Source organism: Gymnoscopelus braueri (genome assembly GCF_963280865.1).
Source record: "Gymnoscopelus braueri genome assembly, chromosome: 12".
Taxonomy (NCBI): Eukaryota; Metazoa; Chordata; class Actinopteri; order Myctophiformes; family Myctophidae; genus Gymnoscopelus; species Gymnoscopelus braueri.
In genome coordinates this window covers 17980318-17991831 of record NC_137614.1, presented here as the reverse complement: position 1 = coordinate 17991831, position 11514 = coordinate 17980318, and the positions used below count along the sequence as shown (strand labels likewise).

General features: G+C 39.8%; 1 pseudogene across 1 annotated transcript in view; it reads left to right on the top strand.

Annotated features, from left to right (window-relative positions):
- The first annotated feature begins 1008 nt into the window (after positions 1-1008).
- Positions 1009-11514, top strand: part of LOC308097226 (N-terminal EF-hand calcium-binding protein 1-like) — a 35812-nt pseudogene continuing 25306 nt past the window's right edge. Inside the window, exons 1-2 of the transcript XR_013935127.1 lie at positions 1009-1206; positions 9042-9066. The product of XR_013935127.1 is annotated as an N-terminal EF-hand calcium-binding protein 1-like (transcript). The remainder of the gene's footprint in view (positions 1207-9041; positions 9067-11514) is intronic.

Sequence of the window (11514 nt, the reverse complement as noted above, 5' to 3'; positions counted from 1 at the left end):
ACACCGCCCTTATCACACACCGTCACACGTCATGTCATGTTTGGGGGCTGACAAGCCAAACAGAATATGGGTCGTTTACAGTGGTGAAAAGGAACTAAGTACATTTACTCAAGTATTGTGAGCTTGTAGATCTGCTATTTTCAAAAGATTTTAACACATTTATAAGATAGCCTACCTTGTGAAACGGGACGTTCTGCATAATGAGTAGCCTACTTTATAGGCTACTTTTGGTAGGCCTACTTTAAGTACATTTTTATATCAATACTTTTGTACTTTTACTCAAGTACAATTTTCATTCCAGACTTTTACTTTCTACATTGCAGTATTGATACTTTTACTTAAGTAAAATATTTGAGTACGTTTTCCACCACTGTTGTTTAGGGAAGGCATTATTTATTATAATCATATTGATTTTTCGTCTCATTGCCTATTTGTGTATTATGTCTTGGTTTGTTTTTGTCTGAAATATCTGAATGTCTAATTTTACCGTTTTTATCCATCTGCTTTCTTTGGTGAAGCCTGTCTACACACAAATATTGATTCTGATAGGCCAGCCTACTGTCTGAAAAAGGTTTATGGCATTTAGCTCTGCTCTTCTACAAGTGCCAAACATATTTCTTATGCTCTAAATTCTGCTATAAACCATTTCGATGAGGATGAATTTGGTAGCATATATAAACATAATGTTTTAACCTTGATTGTTATGTGTAGAACAAGGTGAAATGTCATAGGCTATTTAAACATCATAGGCTGCATGCCTACATCTTTTCACAGGGACTAATAACTCTAGGATAATTGATTGGACTGATCTGTCTGTTTTCAGCGCTCGCCAGCAGATGGTGCATTGAAACATCCCACAGAATTTTATGAATAGCTCCTCACTCCTCGTGACTAGCCTACTCTGACGGTGGAGAGGAGGAGTTGTTGTTAACGTACACCGGGATACGTCGGGACTCGGGTTGGGCTCCATCATCACAAGAGGAGAGAGCAGTAGGAACACAGAGGACACAGAGGTGGTGACTGTTGTTACAAGTACAAAGACAATCTTTATCTTTCTCAAACGCAGAAATCTCACCAAAAACAATCATGCTGGCGTGCACAGAGATGATCACCATGTGTCTGCAGTCTGCCAAGCGCGATCACCTGAGGAAACAGCAGGTCCTCGAGCAGATCAAGCAAAATCAAGGAATCTCAATCTTTCAGGATGTAAGTTGATCCATCGCTTGAATCGCGTGTGTGCCGTGTGGTTTAGATTGAATGGGGCTACACTGTTAATAGGAGAGGTGGGCACTACGGACATCTGGGCACCTCGATGTAAAATTGGCTATTTTGTCCAAAATAAAGTATACGTGATTAGAACATGCTTAAACATTCGACAATTAAGGTCTAATATTTCTACAATAATTGCTCAAAATTGCTACAAAACCTGTCATTTTGGGGCAGAAGTTGAAGGATACAATTAAGTCTGATAATGATGTACTGTGCATGTTCACATCATGTACATTACATTACTTAAGACCTTAAATATTGTATTTTTCCCCCAGCATTTTGAACAAAATAGCCAATTTTACATCGAGGTGCCCAGATGTCCCTAGTGCCACCTATCCTGTATCCGTATAGGTTTAGAATGGGGCTACTACCACTGTAGCACTGCAATAATGTACCCGTTTTAATGCATGGTATAGCTATAGCTGTCAAACCATAGAGAGCTATATGCCTGTTTCCACATCTTGCATGGTTGTCAGTTGCAGCCTCAACAAAAACGGTTTCGCGTTTCCTGTCAATTCAGTGTTTTATGAATGGTGGATATGGAGCTGATTAATGTCAGTAGCTTCCAGGTGAATTAAGCTCTCTATTCTGTGTAGTGTTACATGAGAGAGGTGAGAGGACTTGACCATTGATGCGTGAATAACAACACAATAATGCATATCTCAACCTGCTCTGGTTTTTAATGTTTTTTTGTTACCTTTCCAACTGTCAAAATAATGCAAAAATAACTAGGCCTTTTTTTTAATTATGTTTCACAGTTTCTATGTTTTTCATAATGGTAATCAGGGTCATAACATTGGTTGTGCAGATGAGAGTGAGCCTTGGTTTGTATGTAATTATTTCTATTGTTGTAATAATAATAATAATAACAATAGGTCTATTGTTATTATTATTATTTAAATGTTAGGCAGCTATGTCTGTTTGGTTTAACTGCACAGTAATTATTGTTTCTCAGCAAAAGGTACTTAGATATGGTGCAGCTGTTTCTCTGTTGTTTTGAATAATTCACAGGCATTCTGGTACTCTACTTAAATAAAAAAAACCTGCTACAGAGACCCTGTTTGGGCTCTCCAGAGTGTGTGTAGATACAGCAGTGTAGTAGGGGTGTTTGCCTTGCTTCTGATTTGCTTGAGGGTGTTCCAGAACAAAACAAGGCAGTGTGTTGCTGTAGCAGGCAGCATCATTGCCCTGCCTCTTTCAGTCTTCCTAGTGGTAATTAGATCACCTCTCCTAATTGCACAGAGGCAGAGTATTGGCTGGCAAAGGGAATATTATATTGCAGAAAGTGTACATTTGGCTGAAATGCAGAAAATGCAGAATTGAGCCCATGCAGCCTGCAGGCCAATATGTTGTATCATCTCTAATCTGGCATCCCTTCATAGGACCTATTACAATGGATTATGGATGTCCTTCATTCTCTATAGGGCATAGCAGTGGGGCCATTTTGTGGTGCCACATATAGAAAAGCCATTCATTTTACCGTAGAGATTTCCAAAAACATTTATATAGATTATTTTAAGCCTGGAACCAAGCCATCCAGGCTCCTGCCTCCTGGTGAATCATGACCATAAAACATTTGATTCTGTGTTTTTTTAAAAGGTTTTCACATTTTCTGACACAGAATCAAATGTTTATGATTCACCAGGAGCCTTGATGGCTTAGTTCCAGGCTTAAAATAAATCTCTATGGGAAAACTTCATAGGTTTTCTATCTGTGGCACCACAAAATGGCCGCCACTGCGATGCCCTATACAGTGGCTGCACACATACTGTAAGCCGCTGGACAATGTATCGATATTATATCAATTTTATAATATGAGACTTGATATTGTCTGGGATTTTGGATATCGTAATACATCATGATATGGCATAAGTGTAAATAATTTGTATATGATATTATCGTCACAATGTTGAAATCGAGGTATTTGGTCATAATTATCATATTTGATTTTGTCCATGTTGCCCAGGCCTAGTTTGTATGCACAATGTGTGTGATTCTCTTTGCTATATAGGCTTGTATCCAACTCTGCTATATTTGACCCTTTCCAGCCATTTTGAAAGCCTAATCTCTCATGGTTTGGCTTCAGTAGAATGGCACTCAATGTAATTACTCAGCACTTTAGAACTCTTCATGCCTTTATTTTGGTTCCTTGCCCCTCCCAATTAATTAATGAAACAATGGGATGGCAGTGCATGCTCACCATTTGCCTTGTGTTTTGCTGTGAATTAAGCCTTGTTTATGTTTAGTATTATACACTGTGGCCTCATTGTATCAAGTCTCATCGTGTAACCACAAACCAGCATACTGCATATGACATCTTGCTCTCTCGTTCTATCTCTTTTGATCTCTCCCTTCCTCTATCTTGTCTCTCCTTTCATTTGCCCTCACTTTATGACTTTATTTCCCTCCACTTCTCCCCTTTTCACTCTTGCCGCCCCACCTCCCCCGCCCAGTATAAACTCCAGTAACACATCTGACATCACCTCACGATTATTTTAGCATACAGTATGTAGGCTTTTAAGTACGCACACACACACACACACACACACACACACACACACACACACACACACACACACACACACACACACACACACACACACACACACACACACACACACACACACACACACACACACACACACACACACACAGTAATGATGTGCAAAATGGAAATAGTATTTAAATTGAATTATCCCACCCTTGGCACTGCTTGATGACATCTCTAGTATAATTCCCCCAATGCAAACACACACAAACACACACGCACATACCCATGCACACGGTGACACAACAGTGCTATGGTTTAATTAAATCTCCTGCTTTAGGGGCTAAGCGTTCATTTTTCTTCATAGCCAGGATTTATTACCCACAATTTGTTTCCAAAGGTTTTATGGAGGTATTTTCTCTTAGGCCTCGTCTACAGCATGCTTACACCAGCAACTTGTTTGGTTTACGAGAAATGACAGTGTATAGAGCCATGAAATTTCTTTGACAATTGACTGGTTACCAGGTGCATGATGACGATGGCCTACAGTCTGATGTCATCACCTCTCCCATTCCTAAAAAAAAAATCAGCATGCCATCACTGTTCCCTTGCACGGCTATGTCGCATGTGATTGCCGACAAGAGATACTTGTAAATCAGTTCTTGTCGGAAAGCGACACCGTCATATACTATGGAGTATAAATGACTATAGGCATCAGCGGATAAGTCTGCAGTGCAGTGCACAGTAGAATGGGCTTGGAGCATAATCCATAATGTTTACCAATTCCACAGAAAACTTAGATAGATAAATATACCTTTATTGATCCCAAGGGGGACATTTAGTGGTCATTGCTAGTACAGCAGTAAAGAAACACAGGACAAGGACAGATACCTAAAAAGGGGATACAGCGATGGGTATATAAAAACAAAAACCTTATGATTCAAATACGAAAAAGAGGTCAGCATGTTTCAATGGGATTAGGAAAAGGAGTACTAGACACCAGAGAATAGCAGAGTAAAAGAAGGAATAAACAGTCTAGACAAGCCCCAAACATGAGTCCAGCCATTACTGACGGTACGTTTTTCCATTAAAGGTAGTGTAAGTGATTTTCTTTCATCAAAATAAGTGTTAAATAGCTCTATATTGTGATAGTACTCATTGCTATAGAGTGTTTGTTCAGTAAAAGGAGTCTCGTTGTCTCTCCAGCTCTTTATAGAACAGAAAATGCTTTTTCGTTTCAGTTTCATTTCCAATTTTATCCAATCAGGATAGAGAACTCAATCAGGATATAGATTAAACAAGTGAAATTGGAAGTGATGACACAAAGAAATGAGCAGGCAAAATTGGAACTGGAACACTATAAAAATGAAGCTTAAAAATTGGTACTTTCTCCTGATTGGCTGAGAGATTGACACCTACCGGAAAATATTTTCTGTTTTTTAAAGAGCTGGAGAGACGGGGAGACTCCTGTTAAGGCAACTCCGCACCAAACAGACTCGTCCAGACTATTGCAGACTACTCCAGACTGCAACAGACTGGTATTCGGTTGGCAAAAGTTACCATTTAAGTCTGTCAGCCGACTGGCCATTCATGTGCTAATTTGACTTTTAGCGTGCCAGCGTTGCCAGGTCTGCTTATTATAAGCGACTTTGGGCTTGTTTCCCTGCAAAGCCACTTAGGGATGTTCCCAGCGTTTTTTCTTCACTGACGTGCAGTGGTGTAAGTAACTAGTACATTTACTCAAGTACTGTACTTAAGTACAATTTTGAGGTACTTTTACTTTACTGGAGTATTTCCAATTGTCTATACTTGTACTCCACAACAATTATTTGAAATGTTTAGTTACTAGTTACTTTGCAGATATAAATCATTATGAAACATACATTAACCACTTTAGCCCTATTTTATACCTATAAGCTATTTGAAAATAGCAGATCTACAAGCTCACAACGTGTTGCGATGCACGCGTTCTGAGCTTGTAGATCTGCTATTTTCAAACATTTTTGTACTTTTACTTTTGGTACTTTAAGTACATTTTTATACCAATACTTTAGTACTTTTACTCAAGTAAATGTTGAATTCTGGACTTTTACTTGTAACAGACTCAGAGTACATCTATTGCATTCAAGCCTGGAATTTCGTCATTTTAGGGGCAAGGCCACTTGGCCTTTGGTGTTGTAATTTTTTGGAGGGCACAAAGGCCCTGCCCGGTCTTCCTGCCAGGGCAGGAAGGCCATCCAAAAAAATAATAATGATTTTTAAGTCCAAAAATGATTTTTAAGTCCACGGAAATAATGCATTTAACTTGAAGGTTAAGGATCATTGTATTTTAATATATTATAAGAATAGTATAACTATCTGTGAAATATAACCCATTTATTTCACAAAATAATGTGTTGGCAAATGACCAATATTTAGTTATATAGGTCTCAATATGTCACATTCAGCCCTGGACTTCACTGACTGAAGTAGGGGTCACATTAATCACATTAGATTCACAGAATGTATTTTACCCACAAGTTATTTTCATTCAAATGAAATGTGAATGAACTTGCACTAATAATGACTTTAGTTGATTTTTCACTCTTTAAAATATAGTATTTCTTAATTATTAATAATTACAGCTTGTAGATTGGCTATTTTCACGATTTTAAATTGTTTTTAAATAATAATAAAAAAGGAACATACAAGATTTCCACCCGACAGCCATAATATAATAGCCAATATATGGTTCTGTATCAGTATATGAGTCCGTTTTTGCGGATTTCATTCTAATTGGCTACTATGCCTGCATATGAATTTCATGAGCCTGGGTAGGTCACCCTGGCTTGGAGATATGCCCTGTAGCGCAGTACATTTACTCAAGTACTGTACTTAAGTACACTTTTGAGGATTTTTTACTTTACTGGAGTATTTCTAATTTTCAGTACTTTTACTTCTACTCCATACATCTCTGAGGAAAATATTCTACTTTTACTCCACTACAATTATTTGAAAACTTTAGTTATTAGTTACTTTGCAGATATAAATTATTACATTATAAAACATACAGTAACCACTTTAGCTCTATTTTATACCTAGGCTATTTGAAAATAGCCGATCTACAAGCTCACAACGCGTCGCGAAGCGACGCGTTGTGAGCTTGTAGATCTGCTATTTTCAAACATTTGAGTACTTTTACTTTTGGTACTTTAAGTACATTTTGATACCAATACTTTTGTACTTTCACTCAAGTACATTTTTAATTCGGGACTTTTACTTGTAACGGAGTACTTCTACATTGCAGTATTGATACTTTTACTTAAGTAAAACATTTGAGTACTTTTTCCACCACTGCGCTCCACACAGCAGCAGCAGGTGAAAGCAATTCACTTAAACGAGGGTTGTGTTGCGCACCAAAACTGCGCAAAACTAGGTCAAATCAATCAATCTCTCTCTCTCTCTCTGGGAGCAACAACGAGAAACAGTGAATGTAGGTTTTCATAGACATGGTCGCTTGTTTCTCTCACATAATCTGGCAACACCGACAGCCCTTTGTTGTCACTGCCACTGCTCTGCCAGTCGGCTAAAAAGCTGAACATGTTCGGTCGGCTCTGGGTCGGCCGAAAAGGTCCCGACGGACCCCTAACCGACTGGCCGACGGACCCCTAACCGACTGGCCGACGCTTCCCGAAGCCAAATCGGCCCAAAGTCGGGCCGATTTGGATTGGTCTGGAGCCAGCTTTACTGAACAAACACTCTATAGCAATGATTACTATCAGAATATAGTGATTTAACCTTTTAACAAAATACTTTTTGTTTTAACCCAAAAATATCACTTACCCTACCTTTAACTTACAGTTCTGCAGTTCTGTTATTTTTTGGTTGGTTTGTATATTTTCTATTTAGTCACCGTGGGATATCTTTCTTCAGTCAAATTCACTTGAATGAATGTGTAATGTTGTTTAAAAGAGGATGGTATTTGGGCGTGTCTTTGTCTGTCACACATACACATACAGTACACACACAGCTGTTCTTGAAGGGCGACAGCAATGGATCGGAGCGTAACTGATAATACAGTGAGTCAGTCAGTCAGTCAGTCAGTCAGTCAGTCAGCCAGCGCCATGGGACAAATTGGATGCACTCAAGGTGCTTTTAGTGGGAAGTGGCAGTGGGAGTGGATAAGGTGCTGAACACTTTCCGTGTCTCAGCTCAGTGGAAATATCTAATTGCTCGGTATGTTGGTGTTACCTCACGATTACTGATCAAGATGGCAGTAATTATACCCTCATGGACATAGTCCGACATACCATAAGTAAATTAAGAAATAACACAACTCTTTCACAATTTAATTGTCTCTACACTTCCTCAGTTTTCACATAAAAATCAGGAAACCGTTGCTATGAAGCAACACCATCATCTTTCAGCTGCCTTCACCTAAAAGTGCTAAAAAGAAAAGAAAACACAGATACTACAGAAGCTGGCATTGATTCCAATCACTAACTTTCTCCCTCCAGGCTACTTCCTCCAAAACCTAAATGTCAGCGTTTCATTTCCTGAGAAGATGTCCTCGCTCTCTGCTACTGAAATGCTTGCGGAAACTAAAGCCCCACTTAAATGTCCTCTTGGGTATAGAAAACAGTAAAATGACAACAACATTTAGGAACAAATAGTGGATTAGTCTGCATGTTTGTGGATAGAAGTTATAGAGGGTCTGTGGGGCTGCCAAGAATTACTGCTTTTCTTAACTCCTCCTGTCCCTCCAAAGCTATTCAATCTTTTTTATCTGACACCCCTATCCTCCATTTCTTCACACGCCAAGATATTCTTATGTGACTATGATCCTTTTCCTAGTATTTATGTACTAATCTCTGCAAATAAATCTAAATGCAACAGTCACACCTAACTTTGATTCTGCCTAGGTGGCTGCCTTTTTGCAATGGTTTTCAATGGGAACAGAGCGTTTTGTTGTCATTGCGCAGCTTTCCGCGTGTTGTGCACACATTGCGTTGATGCGTTCTATGCGCCAGGGCACCTAAAGTCAATTTGAAGTAGATAAATGCTCGAGACCGTTGCTGCTTCCCCCCACTGTCCAAACGGATGAATCGAAGGCGGACCGGCTTGCCAACGTGAAGACAGAAGGCTCTGCAAGCTACTCTGTCTTTTAGGCTGCGCTGGCTGCACAAAACAGGCGGCCGCGAACAACCTGCCTTCATCAGCTTGCCCATCAGTGTGCAGGTATGACCGTAGTACGTACCCGTCCCTAATACAAAAAACCTGACCTTATGTTTTTTTCTGTTTTCAGATATTCCGCCGAGCAGACAAGAATGGTGAGTAAATAAAATATGCAACTAATTAGATTATATTACTAATTGCTATCCATTAAAATCTCTTTAAAGAAGTTGTTGTGGTTTGATGAAATGAGATGCACCTGCCTGGTGACAGACATGTTTTCGACAAAGCACCTGCTGCCTGAGGGACTTTTTGCAAACTGATTAAAAAATGTTAATCTTAATGAAAGTGGAGGTATTTTTACAATGAAACACCCTTTGTGTTAGATTTGCTTCACTTTGTGCTAATTTCAGGAATTTGCTCTACAAACTTGGGGTAGAAGAGTATTTTTGCTGTGTGGAAATAACGCTGACAAATAGACATTTGTGTTTGTCCTTAATGTTTTATTCATGCATGCAGTACGGTAATACGGTATAATGGAATGTGAACTGCAATAAGGACGGTTATTAATGCATGCGATGTATCTGTAAAACACTGGCTGGTTTCCTCTAGAGTACAGCAAACTGCTGTTATGTAAGACCAGTTTTAATGATGCAACATTGTTGAGCTTCTCACAAAATTGGATTCAAGCCACCTTGGTTCATGGCTTGTCAAAAACCTGGACCTGATAGAATATGCTGTGTAGTATTATAATGGAGAATGAGAACATGTAGTCCACTTCCCCATATATGTTCTATACAGTAGCAAAGCTGAGAGAGGGAGACAATGCAGCGGCAGTACATGAGGAAGGCCCTGCTGGGATTTAGTTGTAGGTCAGAAGGCGTACAGTATGTGTGATTTCTGTTGTTCCATAGTGAGCATCAGGGCTGTCATGAAGCAATGAAAAGTGATAGTGACTCATGGGGCTCGAGGCTACATGGGGGCTACAGAAGTTATGTCATCATCAGTGTGTTTTAAGGGCCCCGAGGTCATATTTTTAAAACCCGCTAGAGACGGGGCTCTAAGGATGGTGAAATCCATCCATCCGTGCGCAATTATGGTACCAAAAAACATACAGGATATATAATAACAAGCATACATAACATATATTACCATGGACCTTGCTGAGGACAATTCATGCTCCCTGTCGGAAGAACCCTAACCATTTGAGTGACCCCGTGACCTTTCCTCTAGTGCCATCCTCAGGCCAAAATGTCAACATTGCACACAAGATATCTTATAAACTAATAGGTAGATTGCATTGAACCTATACTTTTTGGGCCCAAAGGGTGCAGCAGCACAGTTGCTAGCGGGGCTTTTAGGGCCATATCTTCCGCCCGGCGCAGTTGTCATTTTTAGACCCAGTACCAGTACAGGCAGCGCAGACATTTCCTTAATATTTAGACAGCACATTATTGGGATTAAGATGCGCCTAGGTTGTTCACAAATACGCTATACTGATACAGACCACCTGTCACTAACAAAAGGATATTTATTACAAAGATTCATGGTGAATATTCCTAAGGCATAGCATGCATATCTCTGGTGCTATCGTGCTTTTTTCTTTAAACTCGTTACACTGCAGCTACAAGTTATTTCTGGATCAAGCTAGATTTCTCACCCCGATCATTGAAAGAAACATAAAAGCATTTATTTTTACACCTCCCAAAAATAAAAATGAGAACAGAATTAAATCATGTAGCCTACTGTAGTTTCACGTTTATCTTTGTCTAAGTCACACTGTGTGCTGGAGGAAATGGAGTCCTTCTGGGAACACTGAGCATGTTGCCATGATAGGCGTTAATATGGTTTTAACACGTAATGAGAGTTGGCTGATTGGGAAGAAATCACACATTAATCATAACAATCTGGCACTTGGTATATTTCTGTGTGCTAAACCATAAAGAAATTCCTTTTCTTCGCTTAAACTAGGTGAGCATGTTGTAGTTATGTAATGATATGGAACATTCTGTACGGGGTACAGACTCCAGAGTATTGCACAATGCACATATGTAACGATACTAGAAGTTCTGCCCGCTACGCGGGCAGAATTCTAGTACCCCCCCCCTAACCCCCCCAAAGAAAATTTCGTTTGGGGGTACAAAATCATGGGATTAAAAAAAAAAAAAAATACCCAGAGGGTTCGGCCCCCCCCCCTTAGGGGTCCCTGGAGACCCCTGAGGCGCTCCAACACAAACACTCTGACATTAAGCTGCACACAACAAACATCAGCAGCACACACAACATTCACCACAATGCCAAACAAATTACGTCCGCGCAAAAATAAGCGAGGGCTCGCTTATTTTGGGGTTCAAAAATCGTGGGATAAAAATTTCCCCCAAAAAAGTTTTTATATTTTATAAAATAATCTTACTCCCAGGGGGTCGCGACCCCTGGGAGTCTTGGGGACCCCCACGAAACATCGCGGACCCCCGTGACACATCGCGGACCCCATCGGCAGTTTTTTGTTTTTCATGAAGAAATGTCCCCCAAAAAAGTGTTTTAATGTTTTTAAATAATTTTACTCCCAGGGGGTCCGCGGACCCCCTGGGAGCCCCGCGAGACAT